Genomic DNA, 18,700 nt, shown 5'->3' on the forward strand with positions numbered 1-18,700 from the left:
ATATGAATATATAAAACTATATATATAAATATGAATATATAAAACTGTATATATATATATAAATATGAATATATATATATATATATATATATATATAAAACTATATATATATATATATATATATATATATATATATATATATATATATATATATATATATATATATATATATATAAATATATATATATATATATATATATATATATATATATATATATATATATATATATAAATATATATATATATAAATATATATATATATAAATATATATATATATATATATATATATATATATATATATATATATATATATATATATATATATATATGATTATATTTATATTCATAGGCCTATTCATATTCGGGATTTATTTACCAGACATTTTAGTGCGTTCGTTTTTATTATACTCGGGATTTATTTACCAGACATTTTAGTGTATTTGTTTTTATTGTATAAGGGATTTATTTACCCGACAATTTAGTGCGTTCGTTTTTATTGTATTCGGGATTTATTTACCCGACATTTTAGTGCGTTCGTTTTTATTGTATTCGGGATTTATTTACCCGACATTTTAGTGCGTTCGTTTTTATTGTACAGTATTCGGGATTTATTTACCAGACATTTTAGTGCGTTCGTTTTTATTGTATTCGGGATTTATTTACCCGACATTTTAGTGCGTTCGTTTTTATTGTACAGTATTCGGGATCTATTTACCCGACATTTTAGTGCGTTCGTTTTTATTGTATTCGGGATTTATTTACCCGACATTTTAGTGCGTTCGTTTTTATTGTACAGTATTCGGGATTTATTTAACAGACATTTTAGTGCGTTCGTTTTTATTGTATTCGGGATTTATTTACCCGACATTTTAGTGCGTTCGTTTTTATTGTACAGTATTCAGGATTTATTTACCAGACATTTTAGTGCGTTCGTTTTTATTGTATTCGGGATTTATTTACCCGACATTTTAGTGCGTTCGTTTTTATTGTACAGTATTCGGGATTTATTTACCAGACATTTTAGTGCGTTCGTTTTTATTGTATTCGGGATTTATTTACCCGACATTTTAGTGCGTTCGTTTTTATTGTACAGTATTCGGGATTTATTTACCCGACATTTTAGTGCGTTCGTTTTTATTGTATTCGGGATTTATTTACCCGACATTTTAGTGCGTTCGTTTTTATTGTACAGTATTCGGGATTTATTTAACAGACATTTTAGTGCGTTCGTTTTTATTGTATTCGGGATTTATTTACCCGACATTTTAGTGCGTTGGTTTTTATTGTACAGTATTCAGGATTTATTTACCAGACATTTTAGTGCGTTCGTTTTTATTGTATTCGGGATTTATTTACCAGACATTTTAGTGCGTTCGTTTTTATTGTACAGTATTCGGGATTTATTTCCCGACATTTTAGTGCGTTCGTTTTTATTGTATTCGGGATTTATTTACCCGACATTTTAGTGCGTTTGTTTTTATTGTACAGTATTCGGGATTTATTTACCCGACATTTTAGTGCGTTCGTTTTTATTGTACAGTATTCGGGATTTATTTACCCGACATTTTAGTGCGTTCGTTTTTATTGTACAGTATTCGGGATTTATTTACCAGACATTTTAGTGCGTTCGTTTTTATTGTATTCGGGATTTATTTACCCGACATTTTAGTGCGTTCGTTTTTATTGTATTCGGGATTTAATTACCGACATTTTAGTGCGTTCGTTTTTATTGTATTCGGGATTTATTTACCCGACATTTTAGTGCGTTCGTTTTTATTGTATTAGGGATTTATTTACCCGACATTTTAGTGAGTTCGTTTTTATTGTACTTTATTGTACAGTATTCGGGATTTATTTACCCGACAATTTAGTGCGTTCGTTTTTATTGTATTCGGGATTTATTTACCCGACATTTTAGTGCGTTCGTTTTTATTGTACAGTATTCGGGATTTATTTACCCGACATTTTAGTGCGTTCGTTTTTATTGTACAGTATTCGGAATTTATTTACCCGACATTTTAGTGCGTTCGTTTTTATTGTACAGTATTCGGGATCTATTTACCCGACATTTTAGTGCGTTCGTTTTTATTGTATTCGGGATTTATTTACCGACATTTTAGTGCGTTCGTTTTTATTGTATTCGGGATTTATTTACCCGACATTTTAGTGCGTTCGTTTTTATTGTATTCGGGATTTATTTACCGACATTTTAGTGCGTTCGTTTTTATTGTATTCGGGATTTATTTACCCGACATTTTAGTGCGTTCGTTTTTATTGTATTCGGGATTTATTTACCGACATTTTAGTGCGTTCGTTTTTATTGTATTCGGGATTTATTTACCCGACATTTTAGTGCGTTCGTTTTTATTGTATTCGGGATTTATTTACCCGACATTTTAGTGCGTTCGTTTTTATTGTACAGTATTCGGGATTTATTTACCCGACATTTTAGTGCGTTCGTTTTTATTGTATTCGGGATTTATTTACCCGACATTTTAGTGCGTTCGTTTTTATTGTACAGTATTCGGGATTTATTTAACAGACATTTTAGTGCGTTCGTTTTTATTGTATTCGGGATTTATTTACCCGACATTTTAGTGCGTTCGTTTTTATTGTACAGTATTCAGGATTTATTTACCAGACATTTTAGTGCGTTCGTTTTTATTGTATTCGGGATTTATTTACCCGACATTTTAGTGCGTTCGTTTTTATTGTACAGTATTCGGGATTTATTTCCCGACATTTTAGTGCGTTCGTTTTTATTGTATTCGGGATTTATTTACCCGACATTTTAGTGCGTTCGTTTTTATTGTACAGTATTCGGGATTTATTTACCCGACATTTTAGTGCGTTCGTTTTTATTGTACAGTATTCGGGATTTATTTACCCGACATTTTAGTGCGTTCGTTTTTATTGTACAGTATTCGGGATTTATTTACCCGACATTTTAGTGCGTTCGTTTTTATTGTATTCGGGATTTAATTACCGACATTTTAGTGCGTTCGTTTTTATTGTATTCAGGATTTATTTACCCGACATTTTAGTGCGTTCGTTTTTATTGTATTAGGGATTTATTTACCCGACATTTTAGTGCGTTCGATTTTATTGTACAGTATTCGGGATTTATTTACCCGACATTTTAGTGCGTTCGTTTTTATTGTATTCTGGATATATTTACCCGACATTTTAGTGCGTTCGTTTTTATTGTACAGTATTCGGGATTTATTTACCCGACATTTTAGTGCGTTCGTTTTTATTGTACAGTATTCTGGATTTATTTACCCGACATTTTAGTGCGTTCGTTTTTATTGTACAGTATTCGGGATCTATTTACCCGACATTTTAGTGCGTTCGTTTTTATTGTATTCGGGATTTATTTACCGACATTTTAGTGCGTTCGTTTTTATTGTATTCGGGATTTATTTACCCGACATTTTAGTGCGTTCGTTTTTATTGTATTCGGGATTTATTTACCGACATTTTAGTGCGTTCGTTTTTATTGTATTCGGGATTTATTTACCCGACATTTTAGTGCGTTCGTTTTTATTGTATTCGGGATTTATTTACCCGACATTTTAGTGCGTTCGTTTTTATTGTATTCGGGATTTATTTACCCGACATTTTAGTGCGTTCGTTTTTATTGTATTCGGGATTTATTTACCCGACATTTTAGTGCATTCGTTTTTATTGTATTCGGGATTTATTTACCCGACATTTTAGTGCGTTCGTTTTTATTGTATTCGGGATTTATTTACCCGACATTTTAGTGCGTTCGTTTTTATTGTATTCGGGATTTATTTACCGACATTTTAGTGCGTTCGTTTTTATTGTATTCGGGATTTATTTACCCGACATTTCAGTGCGTTCGTTTTTATTGTATTCGGGATTTATTTACCCGACATTTCAGTGCGTTCGTTTTTATTGTATTTGGGATTTATTTACCCGACATTTTAGTGCGTTCGTTTTTATTGTATTCGGGATTTATTTACCGACATTTAAGTGCGTTCGTTTTTATTGTATTCGGGATTTATTTACCCGACATTTTAGTGCAATCGTTTTTATTGTATTCGAGATTTATTTACCCGACATTATAGTGCGTTTGTATGCGGGATTTATTTACCCGACATTTTAGTGCGTTTGTATTCGGGATTTATTTACCCGACATTTTAGTGCGTTTGTATTCGGGATTTATTTACCCGACATTTTAGTGCGTTTGTATTCGGGATTTATTTACCCGACATTTTAGTGCGTTTGTATTCGGGATTTATTTACCCGACATTTTAGTGCGTTTGTATTCGGGATTTATTTACCCGACATTTTAGTGCGTTTGTATTCGGGATTTATTTACCCGACATTTTAGTGCGTTTGTATTCGGGATTTATTTACCCGACATTTTAGTGCGTTTGTATTCGGGATTCATTCACCCGTCATTTTAGTGCGTTTGTATTCGGGATTCATTCACCCGTCATTTTAGTGCGTTTGTATTCGGGATTTATTCACCCGACATTTTAGTGCGTTTGTATTCGGGATTTATTTACCCAACATTTTAGTGCTTTTGTATTCGGGATTTATTTACCAGACATTTTTGTGCGTTTGTATTCGTGATTTATTTACCCGACATTTTTGCGCGTTAGTTTTTATTGTATTCGGGATTTATTTACCCGACATTTTTGCGCGTTGGTTTTTATTGTATTCGGGATTTATTTACCCGACATTTTTGCGTGTTCGTTTTTATTGTATTCGGGATTTATTTACCCGAAATTTTTGTGCGTTCGTTTTTATTGTATTCGGGATTTATTTACCCGACATTTTTGTGCTTTTGTTTTTATTGTATTCGGGATTCATTTACCCAACATTTTTGTGCGTTAGTTTTTATCGTATTCGGGATTCATTTACCCGACATTTTTGTGCGTTTGCATTCGGGATTTATTCACCCGACATTTTAGTGCGTTTGTATTCGGGATTTATTTACCCGACATTTTAGTGCGTTTGTATTCGGATTTATTTACCCGACATTTTAGTGCGTTTGTATTCGGGATTTATCTACCTAACATTTTAGTGTGTTTGTATTCGGGATTTATTTACCCGACATTTTTGTGCGTTTGTATTCGGGATTTATCTACCCGACATTTTTGTGCGTTTGTATTCGGGATTTATCTACCAGACATTTTTGTGCGTTTGTATTCGGGATTTATCTACCCGACATTTTTGTGCGTCTGTATTCGGGATTTATTTACCCGACATTTTTGTGCATCTGTATTCGGGATTGATTTATCCGACATTTTAGTGCGTTTGTATTCGGGATTTATTTACCCGACATTTTAGTGCGTTTGTATTCGGGATTTATTTACCCAACATTTTTGTGCGTTTGTATTTGGGATTATTTACCCGACATTTTTGTGCGTCTGTATTCGGGATTGATTTATCCGACATTTTAGTGCGTTTGTATTCAGGATTTATTTACCAGACATTTTAATGCGTTTGTATTCGGGATTTATTTACCCGACATTTTTGTGCGTTTGTATTCGGGATTTATTTACCCGACATTTTTGTGCGTTCTTTTTTATTGTATTCGGGATTTATTTACCCGACATTTTTGTGCGTTCGTTTTTATTGTATTCGGGATTTATTTACCTGACATTTTTGCGCGTTCATTTTTATTGTATTCGGGATTTATTTATCCGACATTTTTGTGCTTTCGTTTTTATTGTTTTCGGGATTTATTTACCCGACATTTTTGTGCTTTCGTTTTTATTGTATTCGGGATCCATTTACCCGACATTTTTGTGCGTTCGTTTTTACTGTATTCGGGATTCATTTACCCGACATTTATGTGCATTCGTTTTTATTGTATTCGGGATTTATTTACCCGTCATTTTTGTGCGTTAGTTTTCATTGTATTCGGGATTTATTTACTCTACATTTTAGTGCGTTTGTATTCGGGATTTATTTACCCGACATTTTAGTGCGTTTGTATTCGGGATTTATTTACCAGACATTTTAGTGCGTTTGTATTCGGGATTTATCTACCCGACATTTTAATGCGTTTGAATTCGGGATTTATTTACCCGACATTTTTATGCGTTTGTATTCGGGATTTATCTACCCGACATTTTTGTGCGTTTGTATTCGGGATTTATCTACCCGACATTTTTGTGCGTCTGTATCCGGGATTATTTACCCAACATTTTTGTGCGTCTGTATTCGGGATTTATTTACCCGACATTTTTGTGCGTTTGTATTCGGGATTTATTTACCCGACATTTTAGTGCGTTTGTTTTCGGGATTTATTTACCCGACATTTTTGTGCGTTTGTATTCGGGATTTATTTACCCGACATTTTTGTATGTTCGTTTTTATTGTATTCGGTATTTACCAGACATTTTTGTGCGTTTGTTTTTATTGTATTCGGGATTTATTTACCCGACATTTTTGTACCTTCATTTTTATTGTATTCCGGTTTATTTACCCAACATTTTGTGCGTTCGTTTTTAGTGTATTCGGGATTTATTTACCCGACATTTTAGTGCGTTCGTTTTTATTGTATTCGGGATTTATTCACCCGACATTTTAGTGCGTTCATTTTTATTGTATTCGGGATTTATTTACCCGACATTTTTGTGCGTTAGTTTTTATTGTGTTCGGGATTTATTTACCCGACATTTTAGTGCGTTCATATTTATTGTATTCGGGATTTATTTACTCGACATTTTTGTGCGTTCATTTTTATTGTATTCGGGATTTATTTACCCGACATTTTTGTGCGTTCGTTTTTATTGTATTCGGGATTTATTTACCCGACATTTTTGTGCGTTCGTTTTCATTGTATTCGGGATTTATTTAAACGACATTTTTGTGCGTTCGTTTTTATTTTATTCGGGATTTATTTACCCGACATTTTTGTGCGTTAGTTTTCATTGTCTTCGGGATTTATTTACCCGACATTTTTGTGCATTCGTTTTCATTGTATTCGGGATTTATTTACCCGACATTTTTGTGCGTTCGTTTTTATTGTATTAGGGATTAATTACACAACAAAAAATATTTTCTAAAGGTTTGAACTTTTGAAGTTCTACCGAGTGCGGCTGTCAAATGTCTTAGAAAACTAATCACTCCTGCTGCGTGTGATGTCTCTTCTGCTGCGTGTGCTGTCTCTTCTGCTGCGTGTGCTGTCTCTTCTGCTGCGTGTGCTGTCTCTTCTGCTGCGTGTGCTGTCTCTTCTGCTGCGTGTGCTGTCTCTTCTGCTGCCCATGATGTCTCTCCTGCTGCAAGTTTTTAATCTTTCACTTTTTTTTTTTATTTAACATTAGTTTTTTATCGGAACAAAAGACTAGTAATTTATGGTCATTCTATGTTCTTAGACAGTTTGTTATGTAGGCAGGCAAACTTTCATTGATTGATAATAGAACTTTATTCAGCAGTCTTCAATATTGGCAAAGTTTTTTCAACTTTATATAGTATTTTGATTTCAGTCTTTAATTAATGAAAAGAAAACCAGTGACTGTACTGCCAGAGTAGCCCTTCATGGAAGAAAAGTTAAATATATTGACAGAGTAGCCTAGTCCTCTGAGGAAGAAAATAGACATAAGGACTCAAAGTAGACGGTGATATATGTAAAGAAAGTATTGATAGTGATAGTCAAAAAGTAGTCCTCTATATAGAAAGGAAGCAACAGTCAAAGCAACGAATTAGATATACTGAGTTAGGTATCATTGCTAGATTATGAAGGTATGCTAATGATCAATTGCAGGAGACTTTAACCAAATCCTTTACTAACATTCTCTAAGAGTCTATATTACTTATTACTTTACTTCCCACTTTTTATCTCCAAGGTCCGGGTCAGTTAGGCTTAAAGGAAAGACTTGCAAAAGTATGCCGATTCCTAGCTGACCTCTGTGACCTAATGTGCTGATTCCTGGCTGAGCCTGTCTGGGCTCAGTGAGGTGTAAAGGCACATCATAGCGCTTATGCGCGATTCATGCTGATTCCTGGCTTACTTCTGTGACTCTGTCACGGGTTGGTTACAGTGTTAAAGGCGTGATGGTGTCCGGGTCAGTTAGGCTGAAAGGAAAGACTTGCAAAAGTATGCCGATTCCTAGCTGACCTGTGACCTAATGTGCTGATTCCTGGCTGAGCCTGTCTAGGCTCAGTGAGGTGTAAAGGCACATCATAGCGCTTATGCGCGATTCACGCTGATTCCTGGCTTACTTCTGTGACTCTGTCACGGGTTGGTTACAGTGTTAAAGGCGTGATGGTGTCCGGGTCAGTTAGGCTGAAAGGAAAAACTTGCAAAAGTATGCCGATTCCTAGCTGACCTGTGACCTAATGTGCTGATTCCTGGCTGAGCCTGTCTGGGCTCAGTGAGGTGTAAAGGCACATCATAGCGCTTATGCGCGGATCACGCTGATTCCTGGCTTACTTCTGTGACTCTGTCACGGGTTGGTTACAGTGTTAAAGGCGTATTGGAACATCCGGTTTCTGGCGAAAGTCATTTCGCCAGAAACCGGCTAGTAAACGGTTCCGTTATCTTATAGCGAGGGACTTAGAACCCCCTCAACATAAGGTTTCGGTTGTCGGGGTAGTCTCAATCTTGGGGTGATCACAAACCTCTTGATTGTTACTACTTTGATCCGCTCTGGTTTGGGGTTCCAGAGACGCTCAAGTGTTGGTGACATGTGCTCCCAACATGTGCTCGCAACACATGGAGGTGGGTGCATGGTACTGATCTTGTTGTGGACGTCCCCCCTGTCTCAAAGGTCATGACCTCATCGTGGTGAGACAGTGGCAACATGCTTCATACATGGTGTGCTTCAATACACTACAAAATTTTATAAGCATGGCTAACTATGACCATAACACCATTGGTTTAAAGTCTCCTGCTTGTACTGAAAGGGAAAAGCACCTTTAGAACTTAATGATAATATTTCCTGCGGTTGAAATAGTTTCAACATATTACATTAGTATCAATGGCTCTAAAAATGCAAAGGGGGATAATACAGGAATAGTGATACTGTACAGTAGATTAAGTGGTACTTTTTTTGTTGGTTATCTTTAGATGAAATACATTTTGCAATCTTAAGTCAAATGACTTTATAGAACTTTGGACTTGATGGTATTTAGGTAGGTCTTAATGTGTCAGGTATTTTGGGGGTAAAAAACTTGATTGCATAGAAGTATATCTTGAGGTACAAATTGCTGTATAGTGGTCAGGTTCATAGCACATTTCTGTAAGGTAATTCTGAAAGCCTGGTTAAGGTAAGTTGTGAAATATCAAAGTTTTTATATAATTATCGAATGTGTAGTAGGTTTTAGGCGCGTATAAAAAAGTAGGTTTGTTGTAAAGTGTTTGTGAATGTCTTCTGCCCCCTATGTTTTTATAAAATAGTTTATTATTTTTCAGGTTTTTGTAAGTTTGTACCTATATAATAATTTAATTATGATCATTATTCTATTTTTAAAGGCTAAATAATCTATAAACTTCATACTATCTACCATAATATTTCTATGCAAATCCTCTAACAATTATATAAGTAAATACTTCGCTGATATTGACATATCTTTCTCCCTTTCAGGTAACAGGTCTGGCCTCACAAGGTAGTGTGGTTGGCAGCCATTTTGACCTTTTAACACATTTTTATTGCAAGGTAATACGATATTCTGTAAAAATTTCAACAACTATTATTTACCTACCGAAAATAAATGTTGAAAAGAGTATTGATATTTTTTTGGCCCCAAAAAACATTTAGTTTTTTCTCATTTTAGGAAGAGTTACCTTGTTGATCCTCCAACTCCCCCCCCCCCCACCCCCTTCCACCCTGGATCTTACCAAAGAGTGCTCAATTATCGTAGAATAAGTGCTTAAAATAGTTTCAGTTTATTTTCTTATTTAGATTTTAGGTGAATATTTTTGTGGTAATTTTTTATACTTATTTTTTTTAATTTATTTGTAAAAAAATTTTATTTTGTACTTAGCTTTTATCTATTCTTTTTTAATATTAGAACATTCCTTGAATTTTTTTTTTTATTTAAGAAGGTATTGAATTGGCTTACAAATTAATTTTTAATGAATTTGTTTGGACCGGGTTAAAATCGACCCATCAAAACCTATCCAAGGTGGTGAAATAACATTACCTATCCAGGGTTATTAAATTGTTATTTCTAATTATTATAAGATTGTTTAATTGATTTGTATAATTAATTCTAATATGAAATACTTCTTGTTGTACTGTAAGGAAACCTTAGTTTTAGGAAATACAATATTCAAGTTTTAGTGATAAAATTCATATCCATTTAAGCACTTTTTGAAAAGGATGTTTATAGCACAACATTTTATTTTTGTTCTGATTTCAGTGATACCTGATTACTTAAAAGACATAGCAGCTCTTCGAATAAAAGGTATGTCAAAAAAATACTACAGTATATTATGTTAATATTAATTTACTACTTGCCATGACATCACCAATCTTCCACCAGTAACCCACAAGATCCATGCCTGCCTTCTCCCTCTGCTAGCTCGGCTGTGAAGGCTGTTGCTAGGTATCGTAAAAGGCTCCAGAGTGCGGCTGTTCAATGTTAGAAAACTAGTCACTCCTGCTGCGTGTGCTGTCTCTTCTGCTGCTTGTGATGTCTTTGCTGCTGTCCGCGCTGTCTCTGCTGCTGCCCGGGATGTGTCTCCTGCTGCAAGTTTTTAATTTTTCACTTTTTTTTTTTTTTAATTTAGCATTTTTTTTCAAGTGTTCTCGCTGGATTATCAGAACATAAGACTAGTAATTTATGGTCATTCTATGATTCTATCTTCTTAGACAGTTTGTGATGTAGGCAGGCAAACTTTCATTGATTAATAATAGAACTTTATTCAGCAGTCTTCAATATTGGCAAAGTTTTTTCAACTTTATAGGGTATTTTGATTTCAGTCTTTAATTAATGAAAAGAAAACAGGTGACTGTACTGCCCAGAGTAGCCCTTCATGGAAGAAAAGTTAAATATATTGACATAGTAGCCTAGTCCTCTGAGGAAGAAAATAGACATAAGGACCCAAAGTAGACGGTGATATATGTAAAGAAAGTATTGACAGTGATAGTCAAAAAGTAGTCCTCTATATAGAAAGGAAGCAACAGTCAAAGCAACGAATTAGATATACTGAGTTAGGTATCATTGCTAGATTATGAAGGTATGCTAATGATCAATTGCAGGAGACTTTAACCAAATCCTTTACTAACATTCTCTAAGAGTCTATATCACTTATTACTTTACTTCCCACTTTTTATCTCCAAGGTCCGGGTCAGTTAGGCTTAAAGGAAAGACTTGCAAAAGTATGCCGATTCCTAGCTGACCTCTGTGACCTAATGTGCTGATTCCTGGCTGAGCCTGTCTGGGCTCAGTGAGGTGTAAAGGCACATCATAGCGCTTATGCGCGATTCACGCTGATTCCTGGCTTACTTCTGTGACTCTGTCACGGGTTGGTTACAGTGTTAAAGGCGTGATGGTGTCCGGGTCAGTTAGGCTGAAAGGAAAGACTTGCAAAAGTATGCCGATTCCTAGCTGACCTCTGTGACCTAATGTGCTGATTCCTGGCTGAGCCTGTCTGGGCTCAGTGAGGTGTAAAGGCACATCATAGCGCTTGTGCGCGATTCACGCTGATTCCTGGCTTACTTCTGTGACTCTGTCACGGGTTGGTTACAGTGTTAAAGGCGTGTTGGTGTCCGGGTCAGTTAGGCTGAAAGGAAAGACTTGCAAAAGTATGCCGATTCCTAGCTGACCTGTGACCTAATGTGCTGATTCCTGGCTGAGCCTGTCTGGGCTCAGTGAGGTGTAAAGGCACATCATAGCGCTTATGCGCGGATCACGCTGATTCCTGGCTTACTTCTGTGACTCTGTCACGGGTTGGTTACAGTGTTAAAGGCGTATTGGAACATCCGGTTTCTGGCGAAAGTCATTTCGCCAGAAACCGGCTAGTAAACGGTTCCGTTATCTTATAGCGAGGGACTTAGAACCCCCTCAACATAAGGTTTCGGTTGTCGGGGTAGTCTCAATCTTGGGGTGATCACAAACCTCTTGATTGTTACTACTTTGATCCGCTCTGGTTTGGGGTTCCAGAGACGCTCAAGTGTTGGTGACATGTGCTCCCAACATGTGCTCGCAACACATGGAGGTGGGTGCATGGTACTGATCTTGTTGTGGACGTCCCCCCTGTCTCAAAGGTCATGACCTCATCGTGGTGAGACAGTGGCAACATGCTTCATACATGGTGTGCTTCAATACACTACAAAATTTTATAAGCATGGCTAACTATGACCATAACACCATTGGTTTAAAGTCTCCTGCTTGTACTGAAAGGGAAAAGCACCTTTAGAACTTAATGATAATATTTCCTGCGGTTGAAATAGTTTCAACATATTACATTAGTATCAATGGCTCTAAAAATGCAAAGGGGGATAATACAGGAATAGTGATACTGTACAGTAGATTAAGTGGTACTTTTTTTGTTGGTTATCTTTAGATGAAATACATTTTGCAATCTTAAGTCAAATGACTTTATAGAACTTTGGACTTGATGGTATTTAGGTAGGTCTTAATGTGTCAGGTATTTTGGGGGTAAAAAACTTGATTGCATAGAAGTATATCTTGAGGTACAAATTGCTGTATAGTGGTCAGGTTCATAGCACATTTCTGTAAGGTAATTCTGAAAGCCTGGTTAAGGTAAGTTGTGAAATATCAAAGTTTTTATATAATTATCGAATGTGTAGTAGGTTTTAGGCGCGTATAAAAAAGTAGGTTTGTTGTAAAGTGTTTGTGAATGTCTTCTGCCCCCTATGTTTTTATAAAATAGTTTATTATTTTTCAGGTTTTTGTAAGTTTGTACCTATATAATAATTTAATTATGATCATTATTCTATTTTTAAATGCTAAATAATCTATAAACTTCATACTATCTACCATAATATTTCTATGCAAATCCTCTAACAATTATATAAGTAAATACTTCGCTGATATTGACATATCTTTCTCCCTTTCAGGTAACAGGTCTGGCCTCACAAGGTAGTGTGGTTGGCAGCCATTTTGACCTTTTAACACATTTTTATTGCAAGGTAATACGATATTCTGTAAAAATTTCAACAACTATTATTTACCTACCGAAAATAAATGTTGAAAAGAGTATTGATATTTTTTTGGCCCCAAAAAACATTTAGTTTTTTCTCATTTTAGGAAGAGTTACCTTGTTGATCCTCCAACTCCCCCCCCCCCACCCCCTTCCACCCTGGATCTTACCAAAGAGTGCTCAATTATCGTAGAATAAGTGCTTAAAATAGTTTCAGTTTATTTTCTTATTTAGATTTTAGGTGAATATTTTTGTGGTAATTTTTTTATACTTATTTTTTTAATTTATTTGTAAAAAAATTTTATTTTGTACTTAGCTTTTATCTATTCTTTTTTAATATTAGAACATTCCTTGAATCTTTTTTTTTTTTATTTAAGAAGGTATTGAATTGGCTTACAAATTAATTTTTAATGAATTTGTTTGGACCGGGTTAAAATCGACCCATCAAAACCTATCCAAGGTGGTGAAATAACATTACCTATCCAGGGTTATTAAATTGTTATTTCTAATTATTATAAGATTGTTTAATTGATTTGTATAATTAATTCTAATATGAAATACTTCTTGTTGTACTGTAAGGAAACCTTAATTTTAGGAAATACAATATTCAAGTTTTAGTGATAAAATTCATATCCATTTAAGCACTTTTTGAAAAGGATGTTTATAGCACAACATTTTATTTTTGTTCTGATTTCAGTGATACCTGATTACTTAAAAGACATAGCAGCTCTTCGAATAAAAGGTATGTCAAAAAAATACTACAGTATATTATGTTAATATTAATTTACTACTTGCCATGACATCACCAATCTTCCACCAGTAACCCACAAGATCCATGCCTGCCTTCTCCCTCTGCTAGCTCGGCTGTGAAGGCTGTTGCTAGGTATCGTAAAAGGCTCCAGAGTGCGGCTGTTCAATGTTAGAAAACTAGTCACTCCTGCTGCGTGTGCTGTCTCTTCTGCTGCTTGTGATGTCTTTGCTGCTGTCCGCGCTGTCTCTGCTGCTGCCCGGGATGTGTCTCCTGCTGCAAGTTTTTAATTTTTCACTTTTTTTTTTTTTAAATTTAGCATTTTTTTTCAAGTGTTCTCGCTGGATTATCAGAACATAAGACTAGTAATTTATGGTCATTCTATGATTCTATCTTCTTAGACAGTTTGTGATGTAGGCAGGCAAACTTTCATTGATTAATAATAGAACTTTATTCAGCAGTCTTCAATATTGGCAAAGTTTTTTCAACTTTATAGGGTATTTTGATTTCAGTCTTTAATTAATGAAAAGAAAACAGGTGACTGTACTGCCCAGAGTAGCCCTTCATGGAAGAAAAGTTAAATATATTGACATAGTAGCCTAGTCCTCTGAGGAAGAAAATAGACATAAGGACCCAAAGTAGACGGTGATATATGTAAAGAAAGTATTGACAGTGATAGTCAAAAAGTAGTCCTCTATATAGAAAGGAAGCAACAGTCAAAGCAACGAATTAGATATACTGAGTTAGGTATCATTGCTAGATTATGAAGGTATGCTAATGATCAATTGCAGGAGACTTTAACCAAATCCTTTACTAACATTCTCTAAGAGTCTATATCACTTATTACTTTACTTCCCACTTTTTATCTCCAAGGTCCGGGTCAGTTAGGCTTAAAGGAAAGACTTGCAAAAGTATGCCGATTCCTAGCTGACCTCTGTGACCTAATGTGCTGATTCCTGGCTGAGCCTGTCTGGGCTCAGTGAGGTGTAAAGGCACATCATAGCGCTTATGCGCGATTCACGCTGATTCCTGGCTTACTTTTGTGACTCTGTCACGGGTTGGTTACAGTGTTAAAGGCGTGATGGTGTCCGGGTCAGTTAGGCTGAAAGGAAAGACTTGCAAAAGTATGCCGATTCCTAGCTGACCTCTGTGACCTAATGTGCTGATTCCTGGCTGAGCCTGTCTGGGCTCAGTGAGGTGTAAAGGCACATCATAGCGCTTATGCGCGATTCACGCTGATTCCTGGCTTACTTCTGTGACTCTGTCACGGGTTGGTTACAGTGTTAAAGGCGTGATGGTGTCCGGGTCAGTTAGGCCGAAAGGAAAGACTTGCAAAAGTATGCCGATTCCTAGCTGACCTGTGACCTAATGTGCTGATTCCTGGCTGAGCCTGTCTGGGCTCAGTGAGGTGTAAAGGCACATCATAGCGCTTATGCGCGGATCACGCTGATTCCTGGCTTACTTCTGTGACTCTGTCACGGGTTGGTTACAGTGTTAAAGGCGTATTGGAACATCCGGTTTCTGGCGAAAGTCATTTCGCCAGAAACCGGCTAGTAAACGGTTCCGTTATCTTATAGCGAGGGACTTAGAACCCCCTCAACATAAGGTTTCGGTTGTCGGGGTAGTCTCAATCTTGGGGTGATCACAAACCTCTTGATTGTTACTACTTTGATCCGCTCTGGTTTGGGGTTCCAGAGACGCTCAAGTGTTGGTGACATGTGCTCCCAACATGTGCTCGCAACACATGGAGGTGGGTGCATGGTACTGATCTTGTTGTGGACGTCCCCCCTGTCTCAAAGGTCATGACCTCATCGTGGTGAGACAGTGGCAACATGCTTCATACATGGTGTGCTTCAATACACTACAAAATTTTATAAGCATGGCTAACTATGACCATAACACCATTGGTTTAAAGTCTCCTGCTTGTACTGAAAGGGAAAAGCACCTTTAGAACTTAATGATAATATTTCCTGCGGTTGAAATAGTTTCAACATATTACATTAGTATCAATGGCTCTAAAAATGCAAAGGGGGATAATACAGGAATAGTGATACTGTACAGTAGATTAAGTGGTACTTTTTTTGTTGGTTATCTTTAGATGAAATACATTTTGCAATCTTAAGTCAAATGACTTTATAGAACTTTGGACTTGATGGTATTTAGGTAGGTCTTAATGTGTCAGGTATTTTGGGGGTAAAAAACTTGATTGCATAGAAGTATATCTTGAGGTACAAATTGCTGTATAGTGGTCAGGTTCATAGCACATTTCTGTAAGGTAATTCTGAAAGCCTGGTTAAGGTAAGTTGTGAAATATCAAAGTTTTTATATAATTATCGAATGTGTAGTAGGTTTTAGGCGCGTATAAAAAAGTAGGTTTGTTGTAAAGTGTTTGTGAATGTCTTCTGCCCCCTATGTTTTTATAAAATAGTTTATTATTTTTCAGGTTTTTGTAAGTTTGTACCTATATAATAATTTAATTATGATCATTATTCTATTTTTAAATGCTAAATAATCTATAAACTTCATACTATCTACCATAATATTTCTATGCAAATCCTCTAACAATTATATAAGTAAATACTTCGCTGATATTGACATATCTTTCTCCCTTTCAGGTAACAGGTCTGGCCTCACAAGGTAGTGTGGTTGGCAGCCATTTTGACCTTTTAACACATTTTTATTGCAAGGTAATACGATATTCTGTAAAAATTTCAACAACTATTATTTACCTACCGAAAATAAATGTTGAAAAGAGTATTGATATTTTTTTGGCCCCAAAAAACATTTAGTTTTTTCTCATTTTAGGAAGAGTTACCTTGTTGATCCTCCAACTCCCCCCCCCCCACCCCCTTCCACCCTGGATCTTACCAAAGAGTGCTCAATTATCGTAGAATAAGTGCTTAAAATAGTTTCAGTTTATTTTCTTATTTAGATTTTAGGTGAATATTTTTGTGGTAATTTTTTTATACTTATTTTTTTAATTTATTTGTAAAAAAATTTTATTTTGTACTTAGCTTTTATCTATTCTTTTTTAATATTAGAACATTCCTTGAATCTTTTTTTTTTTTATTTAAGAAGGTATTGAATTGGCTTACAAATTAATTTTTAATGAATTTGTTTGGACCGGGTTAAAATCGACCCATCAAAACCTATCCAAGGTGGTGAAATAACATTACCTATCCAGGGTTATTAAATTGTTATTTCTAATTATTATAAGATTGTTTAATTGATTTGTATAATTAATTCTAATATGAAATACTTCTTGTTGTACTGTAAGGAAACCTTAATTTTAGGAAATACAATATTCAAGTTTTAGTGATAAAATTCATATCCATTTAAGCACTTTTTGAAAAGGATGTTTATAGCACAACATTTTATTTTTGTTCTGATTTCAGTGATACCTGATTACTTAAAAGACATAGCAGCTCTTCGAATAAAAGGTATGTCAAAAAAATACTACAGTATATTATGTTAATATTAATTTACTACTTGCCATGACATCACCAATCTTCCACCAGTAACCCACAAGATCCATGCCTGCCTTCTCCCTCTGCTAGCTCGGCTGTGAAGGCTGTTGCTAGGTATCGTAAAAGGCTCCAGAGTGCGGCTGTTCAATGTTAGAAAACTAGTCACTCCTGCTGCGTGTGCTGTCTCTTCTGCTGCTTGTGATGTCTTTGCTGCTGTCCGCGCTGTCTCTGCTGCTGCCCGGGATGTGTCTCCTGCTGCAAGTTTTTAATTTTTCACTTTTTTTTTTTTTAAATTTAGCATTTTTTTTCAAGTGTTCTCGCTGGATTATCAGAACATAAGACTAGTAATTTATGGTCATTCTATGATTCTATCTTCTTAGACAGTTTGTGATGTAGGCAGGCAAACTTTCATTGATTAATAATAGAACTTTATTCAGCAGTCTTCAATATTGGCAAAGTTTTTTCAACTTTATAGGGTATTTTGATTTCAGTCTTTAATTAATGAAAAGAAAACAGGTGACTGTACTGCCCAGAGTAGCCCTTCATGGAAGAAAAGTTAAATATATTGACATAGTAGCCTAGTCCTCTGAGGAAGAAAATAGACATAAGGACCCAAAGTAGACGGTGATATATGTAAAGAAAGTATTGACAGTGATAGTCAAAAAGTAGTCCTCTATATAGAAAGGAAGCAACAGTCAAAGCAACGAATTAGATATACTGAGTTAGGTATCATTGCTAGATTATGAAGGTATGCTAATGATCAATTGCAGGAGACTTTAACCAAATCCTTTACTAACATTCTCTAAGAGTCTATATCACTTATTACTTTACTTCCCACTTTTTATCTCCAAGGTCCGGGTCAGTTAGGCTTAAAGGAAAGACTTGCAAAAGTATGCCGATTCCTAGCTGACCTCTGTGACCTAATGTGCTGATTCCTGGCTGAGCCTGTCTGGGCTCAGTGAGGTGTAAAGGCACATCATAGCGCTTATGCGCGATTCACGCTGATTCCTGGCTTACTTCTGTGACTCTGTCACGGGTTGGTTACAGTGTTAAAGGCGTGATGGTGTCCGGGTCAGTTAGGCTGAAAGGAAAGACTTGCAAAAGTATGCCGATTCCTAGCTGACCTCTGTGACCTAATGTGCTGATTCCTGGCTGAGCCTGTCTGGGCTCAGTGAGGTGTAAAGGCACATCATAGCGCTTGTGCGCGATTCACGCTGATTCCTGGCTTACTTCTGTGACTCTGTCACGGGTTGGTTACAGTGTTAAAGGCGTGTTGGTGTCCGGGTCAGTTAGGCTGAAAGGAAAGACTTGCAAAAGTATGCCGATTCCTAGCTGACCTGTGACCTAATGTGCTGATTCCTGGCTGAGCCTGTCTGGGCTCAGTG

At 35.8% G+C, this 18,700-nt stretch overlaps 1 long non-coding RNA gene across 1 annotated transcript in view; it reads left to right on the forward strand.

The window, feature by feature from the left end:
- Positions 1-10,684, forward strand: part of LOC137630094 (uncharacterized) — an 11,581-nt gene extending 897 nt beyond the window's left edge. The window contains exons 2-3 of the long non-coding RNA XR_011041645.1: positions 10,352-10,396; positions 10,514-10,684. This is a non-coding gene — a long non-coding RNA (uncharacterized lncRNA). The remainder of the gene's footprint in view (positions 1-10,351; positions 10,397-10,513) is intronic.
- Positions 10,685-18,700: the final 8,016 nt, after the last annotated feature.

Source organism: Palaemon carinicauda, chromosome 38 (genome assembly GCF_036898095.1).
Source record: "Palaemon carinicauda isolate YSFRI2023 chromosome 38, ASM3689809v2, whole genome shotgun sequence".
NCBI lineage: Eukaryota > Metazoa > Arthropoda > Malacostraca > Decapoda > Palaemonidae > Palaemon > Palaemon carinicauda.